At 41.6% G+C, this 20,245-nt stretch overlaps 1 protein-coding gene across 8 annotated transcripts in view; it reads right to left on the bottom strand.

The window, feature by feature from the left end:
• APBB2 (amyloid beta precursor protein binding family B member 2) overlaps positions 1 to 20,245 on the bottom strand; it is a 374,441-nt gene that overhangs the window by 218,904 nt on the left and 135,292 nt on the right. For all 8 annotated transcript variants that reach the window (XM_082652792.1, XM_082652799.1, XM_082652791.1 and 5 more), the window contains one exon: positions 15,455 to 15,571. The gene's annotated coding sequence lies outside the window, so the exon portion shown is untranslated. The remainder of the gene's footprint in view (positions 1 to 15,454; positions 15,572 to 20,245) is intronic.

Raw genomic sequence — 20,245 nt, 5'->3', positions numbered from 1 at the left:
TAAGATCCCACATGCCATGGGGCAACTAAGCCCATGCGCCACAACTACTGAGCCTGCGCACCACAATGAGGAGCCTCCGCGCCACAGCGGAGGATCCTGCACGCCGCAACAAAGATCCCACGTGCCGCAACTAAGACCCAACGCAGCCAAAAATTAAATGAATATTTTAAATAATAGTAATAATATAAATAGGCATTATTATGAACATGCTTTGTTCTCACCAGGCTACCCAGTCCCTTGAACCCTTCCCGTGTGACCCTACTTCATGAAGTCCCTCCATGATATCCCATCTCACATGCTCTTCAAATACCACCCATGGCACCTGCAATCCCATAGCTGCTCTGCCACTCCAGGATCAGAATCATAGCTAATACCAGACCTTTATGTCCTATTGGAGGAAGACATTCTCTAAATCTGTTTTTTAGCTCTTGAACTTCACTGATTACACATACCTTTACTGGCCTTCCTCTCCTCTAAAGTGCTACATCACATAATTTGAGTCTAACTGACGCAGTTACTACCTTTGGTCATGTCTACATATGAAAACATGAGCTCTTTGAGGACAATATGTAACTCTTCTCAATACTCCAGAGAAGCCAGCACAGCATTCGAGTACAGCAGATGCAGCATCAATCCTTCTATTGTTTGGCTGTGATCACCCCCCTCCAGCCTTAACGCTACTCTCTCTCTCAACCAGAAAAAAAAGGAAGCTTCTTTTAAGCTTTGTTTAAATTGGACCCTTCAGTGTGAGGAATAGTGGTTTCAAAAACAAAAAGCTTCTATCTCCTGATGTTCAGGAAATCCTCCTTTACCCTAACCAAGCCCCCGTCACAAGGATAAGATGGTAGCAGGTATGCGTGATTTAGCCAAGTCATGGTGGATTTACTGGTATCAAGTTCCAAATAAGCAGTATGTAACTTAAGCTCTTTGTACCCTAGGAGATGCGGATCAACTTTTCCCATAATTGGACACTCCCAAGAAAGAATTCAAAGGAGAAATCAAGTGTAATCCCATGGATTTAAGTAATTTCCATAAAACTAAAAGATGAAGAACGACTAAAAAGTCTAGATGTAGCTTTAATAAAACATTCTCAACAGAATATTCAGTAGTACATGTTTGCTATTTTCTATTTCTACACTATCTACCTACCTACCTATCTATGCATCCATCCATACATACACACATAGACATAAATACACACACACACACACACACACACACACACTCATAAAAGGAAGGTCTAGAAGGTACAGATGCTAACAACAAACTGACCTATCTTGTGACGCTGCAATATATCAAATCATTCCTTTCAGAATTCAATAGGTTTCATTTTGTAATGGTTTTTGTGGCTGTCATTCAGGTCATCCAAGTTCACTTCCCCCAAGAACAATTTCAAGTTTGCATAAATGAGCAAGTGTCCAGGAAACCTGGAAAAATAATTCTATTTGCTTTGGTTTCAAAACTGTCCCATAAAGTTGCCTATTTCTCTTCTTTCCTTTCCCATCTTCTGCTCCCAGAAGATGGGTCTTAAGCTCCCACAGTCTGGCTGGGGCATTTTCTCCCAGTTACTCCATTAGCAGAAAGTGCTGTGGCCACCTCCCTGAGGACAATACATCCTTCTCCTCTCTCTGAGTCAAAGCCTGTCTGCGTATCCCCAACAACCCAATCGTCTTCACATGGAGTGTGGGAAAAAGGCTGCTCAGAACCCCCTACAGTTATCCCAGAAATGCTGGGCATGCAGTCTGCAGGGACTCACCACACTCTACTAACAGGTTCTCTTGAAGCAAGAAGGCTAGTCTTTAGAAAGATAAAAGGGAGGCACACTTAGCTCTCTCCACGGATTATTTTGCCACGTTTTCCAGAGTCTCATTCCACAACCAACACAGGCAGGCTCCCTTCCAGGATGTTGATTCCTACTGCTAAAGACTTGACATACGGCTCCTTAGTTCTGTTCTCTCTTTCTGATCCTACAGGGGAAAGCACTAGGTCCAGAGCAGCCTTGTGAAGAGGAGACTTTTTTTTTATCACAACAAAAGAGGATTTCAAATCTCTAGCTTAGAAGAAGCAGATTATAGAGAAGGTTTTTTTTGTTTTTTCTTAAAGCAAAAATTTACAAAGAAGAGATGTTAATTTGGATGATCGAACTTTGATTTCTGTCTCCAGAGAAAGATAAATATATAGAAGTAACCTTTCTTTATTACTCTTAATATCAAGATAGAACCTTATTTACTAAGACATGAAATAAGATCCATATTTGTAAATACCTAAAAATACAGTCCCCAGGTAACCATTTTCACAGCTTGGGTTCACATTCCATGTTAAAACCTAGAACCTAACCTACTGATTCTGAGACGTGCACAGAAAGTGGTATTCCACAAGGAATGAAGTGGCTATTGATGAGACTGCACTTCACTACACGACACAACTGTGGTTACTCAGGTACAAGGCAACTCAGTAAAAGGATCTGCAGAACACCCATCCACTGGATTAATATTTACTTACCACTTATTTATGTTTAAAGTTCTGAGGAAATCAGGGATTGCAATCTGGTGATTCAAAAGTCTTACAAAGGGCTTCCCTGGTGGCGCAGTGGTTGAGAGTCCGCCTGCTGATGCAGGGGACACGGGTTCGTGCCCCGGTCCGGGAAGATACCACATGCCACGGAGCAGCTGGGCCTGTGAGCCATGGCCGCTGGGCCTGTGCATCCGGAGCCTGTGCTCCGCAACGGGAGAGGTCACAGCAGTGAGAGGCCCGCGTACCGCAAAAAAAAAAAGTCTTACAAATCCTTTAATCAGACTGCAGTGATAAAGTTTCTAATCAATATGGTGAGCAAAGATGACAAAGAATGACTGCCTGTTTCAAACACACAGAAAAACTGAATAAGATATAACTAATGACATTTTAAATACAAAGAAAAAAAGTCAAAATCATGAAAAATAAATCCCTGGGCCAGAACTGAAGGTGGAACTCAGAGTCAGTGGAGAAAGTTGAAGCTTTGAAGACTTAAAGGCTATGAGAACATGATATAGCCTTAATGTCGAGGGCCTAAGACTCTGATGATCTATAGGAAGGAAAGGGGCATACAGACCATAGGGCCCATGAAACTGGCTGGCTAGAGCTGAGCTATTAGCTTAACGGGGCAGTCATACAGGGTTGCCCCTCAGTAGAAAACATTCATGCCCCCCACTCCCTAAGCTTTGCAAGGAAGCTTTTATTTGGGGATCGGGTAAAAATAAATAAATAAAAATCAACTTTTCAAAACCTCACCAATATGAAATCAGCATTCCAAGACTGTTCCCACATGGAGGCATGGTATCCACATACATAACCTCCATGTAGTAGCAGGGCCCCAGGCCAAGAAAATAATACAAAAAAATGGCCCAGAAGCAATGATACCCACGGGCACTGACTGAGACAAATAAGAAAACTCCTCTGGGTTCCCACAGTCCCAGTCCCATGAAACTCCCATGTTAACCCTCACGGAAGAGGCACTCACAGTCACAGGTTAAGACCAAAGAAGAAAAAAACCCACTCTAAGAAACAGCCAATGCAAATGGAAAAATAGGTGCCCCAAGAGCTAAAAATAGCAGAACAGTGTGAAAGAGACTTTAAAAATATATTTAAATAACTGAAAAAAAAGTAAAAATGGGATAATATGGAAGGATAGTAGGTGAAACTGAAAAAATCTACTACAAACTCCAAAAGTGAAGGAAGGGAAAATTAAAAAAAACAAGATCCGACTTCCCTGGTGGCGCAGTGGTTAAGAATCCGCCTGCCAATGCAGGGGACACGGGTTCGATCCCTGATCTGGGAAGATCCCACATGCCACGGAGCAGCTAAGCCCGTGTGCCACAACTACGGAGCCCATGAGCCATGACTACTGAACCCATGTGCCACAACTACTGAAGCCCGGGCACCTAGAGGCCGTGCTCCGCAACACGAGAAGCCATGGCAATGAGAAGCCTGCGCACCACAACAAAGAGTAGCCCACTCTCGCCACAACTAGAGAATGGCTGCGTGCTGCAACGAAGACCCAACACAGCCAAAAATAAATAAATAAATAAATAAATTTATTTTAAAAACCCCAAAAAAACAAGATCCCTCCCTCTCTCTCTCTCTAGACTGATCTATAGAAAGAGAGATACACATACACACAAATCAATTCTACTTCCATGCACTAGCAACAATCCGAAAATGAAATTTATAAAAAAGTCCATTTATAATAGCATCAAAAAGAATAAAATAGGAATAAATTTAATGAAGAAGTGCAAGACTTGTACACTAAAAACTATAAAACATTATTAAAAGAAATTAAAGGAGACTTAAATAAATGGAAAGCTATCCATAGACAAAGATTTGGAAGAATTAAATTATTAACATGGCACTACTTCCCAAAACAATCTCAAGATTAAACACAATCCCTATCAAAACCCATCTGGTTTCTCTGTAGAATACAAAAAGCTTATCCTGAAAAGGGAAAGAATAGTCTTTCAACAAACAGTACCGGTACAACTGGATATGAACATGCAAGAGAAGGAAGTTGGACCATATACAAATATTAACTCAAATGAATCAAACACCTAAAGGTAAGCCCTAAAACTATAAAATTATTAGAAAAAAAAGGGAGTAAATCTTCAACACCTTGGATTAGGCAATGGTTTCTTAGATATGACATCAATAGTACAAGTGACCAAAAAAAAAAAAAAAAACCAGATAAATTGGACTTCATCAAAGTATAAAACTTTTGCGCTTTAAAGGACACTATCAAGAAAGTAAAAATACAACCCACAGAACGGGAGAAAAATTGTATAAATCTGATAAGGGTCTAGTATTCAGAATATATAAAGAACTCTTACAATTTAAAAAAAGGGTACATAACTCAATTTAAAATGAACAAAGGATTTGAAAAGATGTACAACATTAGTAGTCATCAGGTAAATGCAAATCAAACCCAGAGTGAGATACCACTTCACACCCACCAGGACAGCTATAATCAGAGACTGACAATAAAAAGTCTGCAAGGATGTCAAGACACTGGAACCCTCCTATAGTACTGGTGGGATTGTGAAAGGGTTCAGCTACTTTGTAAAACACTAGCAGTTACTCAAAAAGTTAAAGACAAAAAAAAAAAAGTTAAAGACAGGGTTGCCTTATGACCTAGCAATTCCACTCCCATATAGCTACCTAATGAAAACATTTGTCCACTCAAACATTTGTACATGATTGCTCACAGCAACATTACTCATAACAGCAAAAAGTGGAGACAACTCAAACGTCCATAAACTGATGAATATATAAACCAAATGTGGCATATCTATACAATGGAGTATTATTCACCAATAAAAAAGAATAAAATGCTGGTAAGTACTATCAATACAACATGGGGGAACTTTGAAAACATTATGTTAACTGACAAAAGGCCATACAGTCATCCCTTGGTTTCCGTGGGGGATTGGTTCCAGGACCCCTAGGAAACATCAAAATCTGCGGGTGCTCAAGTCCCTTATATAAAACAGTGTAGAATGTGCCTATAACCTACACACATCCTCCTGTTTAACTTAAATCATCTCTAGATTACTTATAATAACCTAATACAATGTAAATGCTATGGAAATAGTTGCCAGCACATAACAAAGTCAACTTTTGCTTTTTGGAACTTTCCGGAATTTTTTTTCCAAGTATTTTCTATCAGCGGTTGGTCGAATCATGGATGAGGAACCTGCAGATTCAGAGGGCCAACTACATATTATGTGATTCCAGTCATACGAAATGTCCACAATCGGCAAATCCATAGAGACAGAAAGTAGATTCTTTGCTTCCTGGAGAGAAGGAGAGCAATGTGGAGGGACAGTCAATGATGGATACAGGGTTTCATTTCAGGGTGATAAAAACATCCTGGAACTAGATAGTGGTGATGGTTGTACAACTTTATGAATATACTAAATGCAACTGGAGTTTACACTTTAAAGGGGTGAATTTATAGTATGTTAATTATATCTCATTTTGGGAGGGGGATGGATGCAAAAACCCTCAATGCGCAAGTTCAGGAATAGATAAGAAACAGCCAAAGAGGGAACTCATGAATTTGAAGGTGGCTCAGCTAATAAGGAGGGTTTGTTTTAATAGGGGTTGCAGATTTGCCAACAAAACAGTATCTTAAATTTGGGGCTTCTTTATATTCTCCTCTGTACTATACCTTGCCTCCTAGTCCTGTCAGCTAAGGAGCAACCTTACCCTTTTTGGTTAGAGTACCTGGCACAGCAATTCAGACATGGAATGAATGTTTGTTTGTTTGTTTGGGGAGGAAACTAATATTTCTCTAGGTAAATGCAATAGCTCTGTGTGTGTGTGTGTGTGTGTGTGTGTGTGTGTGTGTGTGTGTGTTCCTATAACAGCAAATAGTTGGCAGTAAGTAGAAAAGGAAAAAGTTCAGGGTGGGAAAGGAAAAAAGGTAGGCTGAATAATGTCATCCCCTCCCCTCAAAAGATATGTCCATCCTAATCCCTAGAAACTTATATGGGCAATAAAACAGCAACTATGATTAGGTTAAAGTCTTGAGATGGGGAGAGAAGCTGATGTTCTGGGTGGACCCTAAATGTAATCACAATTTGTCTTTGTAAGAGGAAGCAGAGAGAGATTTGACTGCAGAAGAGGAGAGGGTAATGTGAGCAGAGATGAGAGTGATTCACTTTGAAGACGGAGAAAGGGGCCACAAACCAAGGAATACAGGCAGTCACTAAAAGCTGAAAAAGTCAGGAATGCAGATTCTCCCCTAGAGCTTTCAAGAGGAATCAGCCCTGCCAACTTGATAGCCCAGTAAGACTTCTTGCAGACATCTGGCTTCCCAAATAGTTAAGAGAGTAAATTTGTATTAAGTCACCAAGTTTGCAGTAATTCATTACAGCAGCAACAGAAAACTAATACAAAAGGTAAGCAGAAGAAGAGGAGTAATTCCGCCTTGAGAGAAACAAAGGAAACTGATACCAAAACATACAAGGGCATTAGAGTTACTTCCCAGTTTGGCGTGAGAACTGCCTCCCAGTTTGCAGAGGAGAACACTAAGGAGATTTGGATGAGAGGGTTGATGCAGTCAGGTGGGTGCAAACAAAACGGGTTATCATGTTCAGAAAGAGGCTACCCTGAACACAACTAAAGCAGTAGAACCATGTGTGTTAGAAAGTAGGATTTGGAAAAACTTGTAATGTGCAAGGAATCCCCTTTGTTCATTCATTATATATAAAATATATGTATGCATTGAGCATTTACTATAAGTCAGGTCCTGTACTTAATGACATTCATAATGGTTCTCAGGACTTTTCCTATCAGAAGCATTTACACAATGACACCAGGAAACAGGTACTAACACACCTGTCTAAACTGGCGAGCTATCTAAACACTATCATGTAAAAGCACTTGTGTTTCTGTCACTGCAGTTGTGTAGTAAAGTGGATTACCTTTACTTACTCGGCTCTGACCTCTCATTTCAACGCTCTTTGTCTTGGCCTGTTTGCAGGTATTTTAAGCAGTTAAAATCCAAGGTCAAACACTACTTCACTATCCGTTCATGTTTTGTGTTCTACGTCTTGAATATAATTGCTTTGCCTTTGGCTTGGTTCTCCCTAGAGCCAAGGTTCAGTTGCAGTTCTTTCTCTGGAAAGCAAATATACTAAAGAATTTTTGAACTAGAGGTTAAACATCATCCAGTCCAGCTCCTCAATTGACAGATGTCAGAAGTGAGATTCAGTTGGTTCTAATGACTCTTCTATGCCCTCAGCCCAGGAACGGCAGGGCCAGGGCTAGAACTCAGGCCTCCCATCTCCCAGTCCGAGGACTCTCTCACCGGCTGTCGACTTTTAAGTCCAGAGTTCTAAGTCTGAGGGCTTGGTTTCATATTTTAATTAAATCCCCAAGTTATTATCATATGAAAAATCTAGCAACCTTATCTCTTTAAAGAATCAGACTTTCAGCTTATAACCAATACAAACTACGTGTAATGAAGACAAGTCATATTACCAACACAAGTCAAATTGACTTTTTTTACATTTGCATCACACATATTTAAAGTGGCTGATTTTGGGCTACTGAACAGATAAACTTTTTTTTTAAGTTTAAATAAACTGAATTTAAAAATTTTAAATCTAAGCCTCAATATTAATAAAAAGGAAATGCAAACTACAACAATGAAGATAGCATATTTCACCTATCATATAGAAAAGTGTTTTTTTTCTCTCTCTGTCTCTGTTTCCAGAGTAGGAAGAAATGGACAATCTTCACACAAGAATGATGAAAGTAAATAAAACTTCTCTAGAGAGCAGTTTGGATGTGTGTAGCAATGTCTTTAAAATATGCAAGCAACCCTTCAACTTAGCAATTTCACTTCAAATATTTCTTAAGCACACACACAAAAAAAGACTTAGTAATCTAGAAGGACAGCAACAGACTGGAAATAACTTAAATGTTCAACAATGGGTGACTGTTAATTATGATACATCCATGCATTGTAATAAAGTATAAGATCAGTAAAAACCACCTACTAGAAGAATATTTAATATCAGAAATTTCCATGATGAATTAAGCAACAAAAAGTAGGTCATAAAATACGATGATGATGACAATAATGCTAACATGAAAGAACAGGTGCTTATATAGACACACACACAAAGATTATAAAGACATGCAAAATGTTAAGGATGGTTTTTTCCCCCTTGGGCTTTTTAGTATTTACACATTTTCTAAAATATATAGATTTTTTTTTCTTGCACAGAAGAAAAATCTAATCAGTGTACTTTAAAAATTGTGTTCCCTTTAACCTTTCCCAACTCCTACATACATCCACTTTTCATTCATGGACTCACTACAACCCTGAGACTCCCCAGGGGCTTCCCTGCTGTGATCCCCTGCAGGTGATCTGGACAATCCTGCAGGCCTTCCTCCCACACCAGGAAAACCAATGAAAACCAGAACAGAAAGCCCCTCTCCTGGGATGCCACGTCACGTCCTGGCTGTTCCAGGCAGTGAGACCCACACTTGGCTGTGAATGATCTTGGGCACTGCCCTCAGGCTCCTGGTCTTAACTCAAATTCCCAATGTTGGGACTTTCCTGGCGGTCCAGTGGTTAAGACTCAGCGCTTCCACTGCAGGGGGCGCTGGTTCCATCCCTGGTCAGGGAACTAAGATCCTGCATGCAGCGCGGTGCGGCCAAAACAAACAGAGGAACAAAAAATTCCCCATGTTTCCTCAAACCCCAACTGAGTTCAGAACCCTCCCCGCCTCCCTGAAAACTCCAAGTCTGCCCAAGCTTGCCCTCCAGTACTCTGTAATCTCTAGGGCAGTGCTTTTCAAACTGAGAATTGAGATGTGTTAATGGACGGAGAAAACCAATTCAGTGGGTCCTGGCCAACGTCTTCTTAACCATGATAAAGGTCCCTCCTCCTGTGGAGGGGAATCAGGCTCCCTGCACTCACCTGCTTTTACTGCCTTCCTCTGGGACATCACGTAAGTAAGTCCACTACAGGCTACAGATACTTCTGAGTTGCTACTGGTCTAGAAAGGTATTTACGACACTTTGTTGAGTAAACACAGTGTCTGACATTATCTTATTACTGTAAATAAACAGAATAAATAAATATATTAAGAGAGAATACTAGAAGTACAGGAAAGCATTCAACAAAATGTTTAACACAGTTATCTCTTGGTATATAGGGTTGTAAGAACTTATTTTCTCTTTTCGTCATTTTTAAAATTTTCCAATGCTCAACATCACTAAGAATTAGAGAAATGCAAATCAAAACTAAAATGAGGGACTTCCCTGGTGGCGCAGTGGTTAAGAATCCGCCTGTCAATGTAGGGGACACGGGTTCGAGCCCTAGTCCAGGAAGATCCCACATGGCGCCGACCAACTAAGCCCGTGCACCACAACTAATGAGCCTGCGCTCTAGAGCCCGTGAGCCACAACTACTGAGCCCACGTGCCACAACTACTGAAGCCCAAGTGACTAGAGCCTGTGCTCCATAACAAGAGAAGCTGCTGCAATGAGAAGCCCACTCGTCGCAACTAGAGAAAGCCTGTGCGCAGCAACGAAGACCCAACACAGCCATAAGTAAATAAATAAATTTATTTAAAAAAAACCTCACACTGGGCTTCCCTTGTGGCGCAGTGGTTGACAGTCCGCCTGCCGATGCAGGGGACACAGGTTCGTGCCCCAGTCCGGGAAGATCCCACATGCCGCGGAGCGGCTGGGCCCGTGGGCCATGGCCACTGAGCCTGCGTGCCTGGAACCTGTGCTCCACAACGGGAGAGGCCACAACAGTGAGAGGCCCGTGTACCGCAAAAAAAAAAAAAGAAAAAAGAAAACCAACCTCACACCAGTCAGAATGGCCATCATCAAAAAGTCTACAAACAATAAATGCTGGAGAGGGTATGGAGAAAAGGGAACCCTCCTACCCTGTTGGTGGGAATGTAAATCAGCACAGCCATTATGGAGAACAGTATAAGAGGTTCCTTAAAAAATTACAAATAGAGTTACCATACGATCCAGCAATCCTACTCCTGGGCCCAGAGAAAATCATAATTCTGAAAGATTCATGCATCCCATTGTTCACTTCAGCACTGTTTACAATAGCCAAGACATGGAAGCAACCTAAATGTCCATCTACAGAGGAATGGATAAAGAAGATGTGGTACATAGATACAATGGAATACTACTCAGCCATAAAAAAGAATGAAATGCCATTTGCAGCAACATGGATGGACCTAGAGATTATCACACTAAGTGAAGTAAGTCAGACAAATATCATATATCACTTATATGTGGAATCTAAAAAAAAAATGGTACAAATGAACTTATTTACCAAACAGAAACAGACTCAGACCTAGAAAACAAACTTATGGTTACCGAAAGGGAAAGATGGAGGGGCGGGATAAATTAGAAGTTTGGGATTAACATATACACACTACTATGTATAAAATAGATAATCAACAAGGACCTACTATATAGCACACGGAACTCTATGGGAAAAGATTCTGAAAAAGAATGGATATATGTATATGTATAACTGATTCACTTTGCTGTACACCTGAATCTAACACAACATTATAGATCAACTATACTTCAATATAAAATAAAAATTTAAAAATTTCTATATTAAACAAATGTTACTTGCATGATTTTTAAAGCATTGTTACTTCTGTATTACTATTACTCTTTCTATATGAAGTGCTCTCCTAGGGCCTTCACATTACCTGTAATTACTGGGTTCAAATAATGAATAAAAGAGGAGATATGAGACAGATGTCAGCATCGTTTGATGCAGAATCTTTTAGGCTTCTAAGACCATGTTACTAAAAGCCATGGTGTGGAGAACAGGAGAGTGGACAACATCTAAATAAGTGATCACCCAAGTGATGACCAGGTCACTAGAAAGCCTGGTGGGAGGAAAGAACACAGACAGAAAAGGCAGATAAACCTAGGCTCAAACTGCAACTCCGCGGTGACAAGTTACTTTGTTGTTCCAAGCCTCAGTATTCTCATCTGTGAAATGGGGATGATATGATGACCCTTTCGAAGTATATCCCATTTGAAGTGGAGAATTTCTAGTAAATTCAGTACACAGTGAGTGGCATGGAGTAGGACTACAAACAAAACCAATGTCTTTCATCACTGAGAACAGGGGAAGTCAAGGAGGGAAGGCCAAAAGAAATAATCATATTTGCCTGCTCCTGTTTAAACTTTTTAAACAGCAATTTCTTAAGAAAGGGAGGAAGTGCCCACCCTGTGAGTGAGAGGGAAGGAAAGGCAGGAGAGCCAGGGGTGGGCAAGCAGCACAGGGCCCAGCCCATGCACAGCCCTGGAGGCCTTAATTACACCCTCTTGGCCTTGGCCTTGGTCTGCACAGGTTCCACCAAGTTCTCTGGAAAATGCTTTATAGGGGCTTCCTGAGGACAGTTATCACCCAGTGTCACCACTAAGCCCAAAGTGATTCCACAAATATTTGAGCTTCTACCACTGATGGAGCACTGTCCTCATACACAGAGGAGAGGAGGGAGATGAAACAGAGTTTAGTTTCAAAGGTCTGACGAAGTATACACGCACGCCAAGATAGAATGAGTAATTTGGGACACAAGCTTCACAAGGGAGATGTAAGAGCTACAGGAACGCGTGCCTCCTGCTGGGAAACGAGGGAAGCTTCCTGGGAAAGAGGGCAACTCTGCTGCACCCGAAAGTCAGAATGGGGTTTTAGCAGGTTCTCCACAGAGGGACCCTCATTCCAGAGAGGGCACAGCACGAACAATGAGTGACCCAAAGGCAAAGGGTGTGTCTCGGCAGGAGCAGCCCACTCGGGCCAACACAGGACAGTATTATAAGGAACAGTGAAAGAAAACGTGGAGGACTCCAATGTCAGGGTGACCTTCTGGAATAGCGGGGATGCGCTGAGCACAGGGAAGTGATGTGATTAGAGCTGTGCTTCTGTGAGATTAATGTGGCCACCATGCAGGAGTCAAATTTGCAGGGAGAGAGACTTCCGGCCAGAGGTCCAGACTCTGATGGTCAGGGTTAGAGCGGATACTGCAGTCACACAAGGAAACTACAAGATGCAAACAAAAATAAATAAGGATGCAATCTGACTAGTAATTTCCAGGATAATTCAACTCTAGTCTTAACACAAGCACAAATATCTATATGAAAAGTGGGGGAAGGTCAGCTCTAGCTACTGACTTCTTACTTTGGTGCTCAATGGATGCCACTCCACATTCCACCAAAGAACAGCATCCTGTCCTGAAAAAAGCCTTGAAAGGCACAACAGTGGTCCCAAAACACGAAAAAGGAAAATCCGGAACTCCCATTTGCCATGCAAGCCTCGGAATCAATTCAGAGCAGTATGTACTTCCAACCCTTGACGGAGGGCTGTGACCACACTTAACGACAAAATTATAAACTCCAGAGAATTTCTTTCCCCTGAAATAGTTTCCCATCTCCAGGGAACTATTCATGTCTAAAGTTCCTGATCAGACCTAGGTCGGGCCCGGAGGCCCCAAGTCATCTTAGATTTCTTGCCTTAGGTGACAGGAGACACAGCAGCTGAGGTGAACGTTTCCTACCACCAAGGGTAGCCACTAAAGAATGTCAGCTGGAGATTTCAACAAGCAAATCTTACTTAACAATCAGGAAAGGGGAAGTACAAAGGGGAGGGGGAAAGAATGGAAAACAAACCGCATAAAATAAATGATGGTTTTAATGCTCTGGACTAGGGGATCAATAACACTGGAAAGGGAGGTGGAAAGCACAGAAGGGTGGGAACCACGTTCTAGGTCCAGGGAAGGATGGTTCAAGGAACGCATTACGCAGACACGCAGCAGGCCAAGGGACCATCATGCATGCCCCCTGGACAAGGCAGACACGCACCCTCCTTCCCGCCAGAAAAAGGCCCAGGTGACATGTCCAGCAGAGGCCTCGGCGTATTCATAGCAGCCACCTCTATCCTGGGGGTGGCTAGCTCATTCCCAGCACCCAGGAAGGGTGAGATAAGAAGACAGTTTTCTCCTAGAGAGTATTAGTAAGAATTAAGCCAAGTGAAAAAGAAGCGCTTCCTCTCAACTACTTGACGGCCCTTTAGAAAGCTCTGGAGAGGAGAGGTACGATGGTGGTGAAAAATGAGCAGGACCACACTTGTGAATTTTCCAAGGAAATTTACTTCTTCTACTCCAAGAAACCAAACTTTAACATCTTAGGCATTTTAAAGGAAGAATTTCCTCAAAATATATTAGATTGAACCATAAGCAATCAGCATTTTTGTAGGTCAAAAACAGTCGAATGTTAACAATTTCATGTGATTGAATTGTACTACATGCCTTCCAACTTTTTCTACAGCAGAGACAGGCAAATTTTTTCTTAACAGACCAGACTGTAGGTATTTTAGGCTCTGAGGGCCAAGAGGCAAAACAGATTACGTAGGTAACCATTCAAAAACATGAAAACCATTGTTAGGCCCTACAAAAACAGGCATGGGCTAGATCTAGCCCATGGGCCACCCTTTGCCAATCTCTGTCTTACAGTATGACAAGGGTAAACTTTTTCTGATAATGTTCACTATAAAAATGGCTGACTTTAGAGTAATACAGTGATGCCCTTGGAGGATACGAAAGTCTATCAGTAAAAGCCACTGCTCCCATCCCAGCCAGCTCTAACGCTGGTGGTTGGTCTGAGCCCCCAGTCTGCTGTCAGCGCTCCCTTCTGCTGCTGCTTCCACCGATCTGGCTTATTTTAGAAGCAGTTGTCTGCGGGAGGGTTTGAGGATGGTTCTAACTTTTCTACGAAGAAAAAAGAAAAAGAAATGTACAAGGAAATGGGGCTTAACGGTAACTGTGAATAACCATTAACTCCAGAAAGGATAGGGGAGCAAAGGCACTCTGAGGAATTACCCCAAACACACCCCTGATTTGAATTCAAAATTCCAGAGGTCCCAAGGGCAGCAACAAAAACAGGTAAATACCTAAACAGCTGGCCCAAGGCTGAAAGACTAAAGAGAGCAAAAAATAAGTTTGAGACAGACTATGCTTTATAGAAATAAGAGATCATTAAATGGGCAATAATCATTCTTCTCCTAAGTTATCAGGGTAGGGCCAAATAGAAAAAGGCTGCATTTGTAGCCACTCCCAAAAGACTACTGTTGGGAAAACTTAACTGTTGTGAGACATAGAAAGTCATCACTGAGGGAATCAACAGCTTCCTCCTATGGAGAATGTTAAGAAATTAGAGTCGGGGGCTTCCCTGGTGGCGCAGTGGTTGAGAGTCCGCCTGCCGATGCAGGGGACACGGGTTCGTGCCCCGGTCCGGAAGGATCCCACGTGCCGCGGAGCGGCTGGGCCCGTGAGCCACGGCTGCTGAGCCTGCACGTCCGGAGCCCGTGCTCCGCAACGGGAGAGGCCACAACAGTGAGAGGCCCATGTACCACAAAAAAAAAAAAAAAAAAAAAAAAAAGAAATTAGAGTCGGGGACTCTCTCGCCAACATGTATTCAACAATGACACACCCTGAGGACCTCTTCCGGGTCCATGAATTTTTTTTATTGCAAAAGAAGTTTTTAAATCACTGGGAAATGTTTCTAATTTATGGCATTGCTATTGTTTCAAATGTTATATATTGTGATGAAAAAGGAAAACTTAAACAAACAAACAAACAAAAAAACCTGTATGTGAGTGGATGCGCTGAAAGAGAAAAGGCAGATTGCTGATATACACTTCTGATCTGTCTTATAGGGCCACTGAATTATAAAAATCCTAATTTAGATAACATTTCTCATCATTCAATATTAAAAACTTACCCTAGAGCAGATCCATTCTCCTGCATTTCTAAACACTGTCATGTATATCTTATAAACCTCCACCAGTTCAGTAGCCTGCAATATTCTACACCGAAAATTAAAGGAAAAAAAGAGAGAGACAAATCCCATACATACATGAGCTGCCTGGATAACAGTGAGCCTCTGGGTACCGTCTGCCCATAGCGACCAGTCAGCACATTATCAGGGGCCCCGGCAGTTTCCAAGTACTCAGGAAAGACTGAGATGTTTAAGCTGTGGTACAGGGAGGGGGAGACAAAAAGAAAGTAGAAATAAAAAAACAGATTTAGAATAATGATTGCATATTTTCATTCAAATGCTACTGATGACCACAAATTTCCAGATAACCAGGTTTATGAATTATTCATAGTCACAGCCGAGATGAAGTCTCCCTGTCACTGTTGGCAGGCCCAGAGCACGTTGATGATCATTAGCATATGGCCCCTCTACTAAGTGTGACAGAAGTGCACGTCGCTGCAAGTCTATCCATCAGGGCTGGCCCTCACTGGCCCTCTTTATTTATTTATTTATTTGGCCATGCCACGTGGCATGTGGGATCTTAGTTCCCTGACCAGGGATCAAACTGCACTCCCTGCATTAGAAGGGCAGAGGCTTAACCACTGGACCGCCACTGGCCCTCTTTAGAGGACCAGACAACCCCACCCACGCTGACGTTTTTTCATCTCACTCTTCCTTAACGTCAAGGAATACCACTAGCCTGGTTCTTGTTGTGACATCTAAACTGATATTCTGTAAAAAAAAAAAAAAAAAAAAAAAAAAAAAAAACTCTAAAAGCTTGAAAGGAAAAACTAAATTTTCTACACTGGGTACCAAAGACATCAAATTAATTTTTTTTAACTTTTCATGGAAGCAGAACATAAATGTAGAAAAGGATGCATACCACACACAGCTCAATGAATTTTCCTCCACTGAACACACCAGATCAAAACCCAGAGCATTATCAGTACCCCAGAAACCCGCTTCGTGCCCCCTCCTAAAGGTACTACTATGCATAGATTACTTTTGCCCTTTTTTGTAGACATCAAATTGATTTATTGTCCTTATCCAGTCTTCACTTAAAAAACATACATTGAACGCCTCCTATATGTGAAGACATAAGGCACTGTCTCTGTCTTTAACGAAAGCAAAGTCTAGTGGGACCAAGAAACACACACAGCTGACCCCAAAGGGCAGTGGGATGAGCACAATGACTGAGATTCATGGCAAGCAGCCCAGAAATGGAGAAGTCGGGGAAGGCTTCCAAGTACCAGGGGTGCCTGGCATGTCCTCAGGCTGGGCAGGACTTAGCCAAGCGGGGACTGGGAAACAAGACAACGGAAAATACAGGAGTAAGAAAACTGCCTGGTGTATTGTGTTGCTGGGCTCTCTAGAGCGAGGCCAGGAAAGAAGCTGGAGCCCGACTGTAACCTTGTACACATATTCGAGAACTTTAGTTGCAGACAGCCACTGATGGATCAGAGCTGGGTTTCAGATGCATGACTCTCTCTCGGGATGGATTCAGAGAGGGCAGAGTAGCGGCAGGGAGACCAGTTAGGCTGGAGAGGAAGGGTGAAGATTAGGGCAGTGGAGGTAGGTGGGGAAGGGAAAAGGAGAGAAGAATTAGTACTTGGGAAACATCCAGACACTAAAAGCAGAGCAACATGGTACCTGACTACATGTGGGTGGACGGCAGTGACAAATGAGGTAGAGAATACTAGTGAATTAACAAGTTTAATAAGGAAGACAATGGGTTTAGTTTGGTGCATTAGAAATTGAGATGTAGAAGATTCGAGTGAGGACAACCAGATATTCTTGGGAGTGAGGCTTGGGGAAGAAACCTGAGCAAAACGTAAAGACACAGAAGTGGTCACTACATAGAAAGTAGCAGAAATTAGATTAGCGGGTGATATCACTGAAGGAACATGGGTAGAGGGAGAAGACTGGAGGATTAGGGCCAAAAGCAGAACCGTAGAGACAATGACAGAACTGGCAGAGGAAAAAGATCTTCTGAAAAGGACCAAGGAAGAAAGGCAGGAGGTACCATGGAATACAATGAGATGAAGAAAGATAAGAAACGAAAACTATAGCTTTGCCTTTGACACTTAAGCAGTCACTGGCCACCTTGACTGAAGGTGGTTTCACTGAAGTGGTAGAGGCAGTGATAACAGAGCAAGTGAAAGAAGAGAAAGGAGAACGAACAGTTGTTGAAAGGCACTGGTGCTAATTAATGGAAGTCCGTATTGACAGCAGTAGAGACGGAAAGGTTGAGTGTTCAAGAGGGAGAAGGTAAGGATGGAATAAAATCCCAAAGGAGGTGGGGGAAAAGGGTCAGGAGTACAAACGAAGGGCCTGACCTTGAAGAGGAAGGGGGAATTCACAACCCTCTTATATTAGAAGTATATTAGAGGAGTGAAAACAAATCTGGTTATAGTAAGTTTGTAGGTAACAGCACTACGATATTAGAGGTAATAGACTAAATGACATCAGTGTTGTAGATAAATAGCTGCTATGGTTCTTTGCTAGGAATAAGTTGACACATAAATGCTTTGATGACACAGATCTTGAAAATCTTGGTTTCTGGCATGCTACCCTGTTATAAGTAGTCTGACCCTGTTTTAAGGTAGATAAACATATACGCCAGTACATATCAAGGTGGGAAGGGGCATTTGCGAGATAGGCACACCCACAGTAGAACTTATTAGTAGTACCAAAAAAAATAGCATACAAGCAAAAGATTCAGAAGAACACTCTTCTTATAATGATCTTTGTTCCCCGGTGCCAACCTTTCCAAAGGTTTACATATAGTTTCATTTAAATGAAACCATTACCCATTATCGTACAAGGCCTCTTAAGATGCTTCAATTCAAAGATTCTTTCTAGCATGACTAACCTAATGAGAATGAAGAGTCAGATATCTTAAAGAAAAGGCAAAAAGAAGAGGAGGGTGGAGCTGGCAGCGGCACCTGCCTGCGATTTCCTAGCGAAACGTCCCTTAAGACAGCAGCTCAGTCATCATCCTCCATCTCCTGCCCAACTCTTTTGCCTCAGGTTTTGGTGAATCCGGAAGTGGGTGGAGTGACCTAGCTCTTGGAAAGCACTCCAACGATGCCAAAAGTAGCAAGGCTCATTAGAAAATCTAAGGCAATGGAAAACACCTTGAAAAGCAGATTTTTCTGTTCTCTAGGCAGCCTTTGTGATCTCACAAACTCTGAGGCTGCTCCAGGGTTGTTTGTCATTCTGGTCACATGAACATGTCTCCAGGCCATCTTTGGAAAATGACAGAATTTTAGAATTCTAGATAAACCCATCATTATCATCCTTGAAGTCAGCCAGGATTGAGATGGTTCCAGAGCCATCAGATGACTACTGACTGGACCATTCGTCTTTGTGTCCCTGGGGCACGGGAGACAGAGCAAGCAGTCCATAAATATGGAATCAATCGATAAACCAATACATAAGCGAAGAGTTCTCACAACGAGGAGGTAAAGAGGCCAATTAAAGGGTGAGAACAGAATTAGTCTTTCTATTCCTTCCTTTCCCACCCTAACTGACTCAGAGCCAAGCCGCAAATCGCATTCAACTGCATTTACTTTCCTCTTCACAGAAGAACGTCTCTGTGAACTCATAAATAAATATTGTGTGTTAAGAGAAATCAGAAATCATGAAATTATGAAAAACAGGATGCCTCTTAAGTGGGAAAATAAGTAGGTGCGAACATTTTGAGCGTACAAAGAAACAGAAATTGCCCACTTTACATCTATCTGCCTTCTTTGTTATCCTTTGGTGTGAAGGACAGACCCATTATTACTTTAACAGCAGGGTGCCTCTCCTCCCAGCCGTGCATTCACACAGCAACCCGCTCAGCTTCAACCCACTGGGCAACAGATCCTAATGAGATAATCAAGTCTCGCTTCCTTAAAAATTCTGATCCTAAAATGTATTTATATTATGCATCATCTCATTTCTTTTGTAACGCATAAGCTCTAAGGTATCACTGATCACACTGAACACATTTTACACATGACAAGAAGCGCACTGTAGCATTGTTTGGAAACAACTTTAAGGATAAAGTTCCCAAAAGTGAGGAATTGTGGGGTTGTTGTTTTGTTTATTAGTATGTACTATGTGACATTTTTCTGAACTGTTATAAAATAACTCGGTCCTGAAACATCCAATCTGTTTCTGCCCATCTGAATAGCAATATATGGAGAAGGAAACAGATCTTTGAGACTGCCATCCTTTTTCCTATTCTTGATTAAGAATCTAGGAGACCAAGATGAACAATACACCATTCACTTGAATGCAAGCCACCAAGGGGAGGAAAGGAATATTTATGCCAGTGCACAAAGTGTTTAGTGTGCAACTTTTTAATTACTATATTTATGGTATTACCATAATATATTCACTAACACAAATGCTCTACAGGGACATTAATCCTCAACAAATACATCAATGCTTCCCTCCTCTCCTCCAAATTCTTATTATGCTGACATGGGGCAAAAATGCCAAGAATTCTCTCCGAAATAAACATTTCATGTCAACAATCACTTGTTCTACTATCTCCCTTTCTAACTGTTTTATAACATAACAACTCTACTTAAGTATTTGCTATTAACCTAAAAGACAAATTTGTAAGCAAAATATTTTTTAAAGGGCTTTGTTTAATGTAACATCTTTTTTGATACGAAAGCTGGTTCAAGCTACTAAAAAAGTTATGTTCTAAATAACATATTCTGTAACTCATCAAATTATAAGTCTCTGTATCACTCTGCACTTATAGTACTATATAATTTCTGCTTTTTAGAAACCTCAAGGGGTAAGGCATTGAGGATGATGAAGAGTTTCACAATGGCTGAAGGATGACCCATCTAAGTAATAAAATGGGTTTAATTTCAACCATACTGGATT

The sequence above is a fragment of the Grampus griseus genome, assembly GCF_964374135.1.
Source record: "Grampus griseus genome assembly, chromosome: 4".
Lineage (NCBI taxonomy): Eukaryota > Metazoa > Chordata > Mammalia > Artiodactyla > Delphinidae > Grampus > Grampus griseus.
This window is presented reverse-complemented; position numbering and strand designations above follow the sequence as displayed.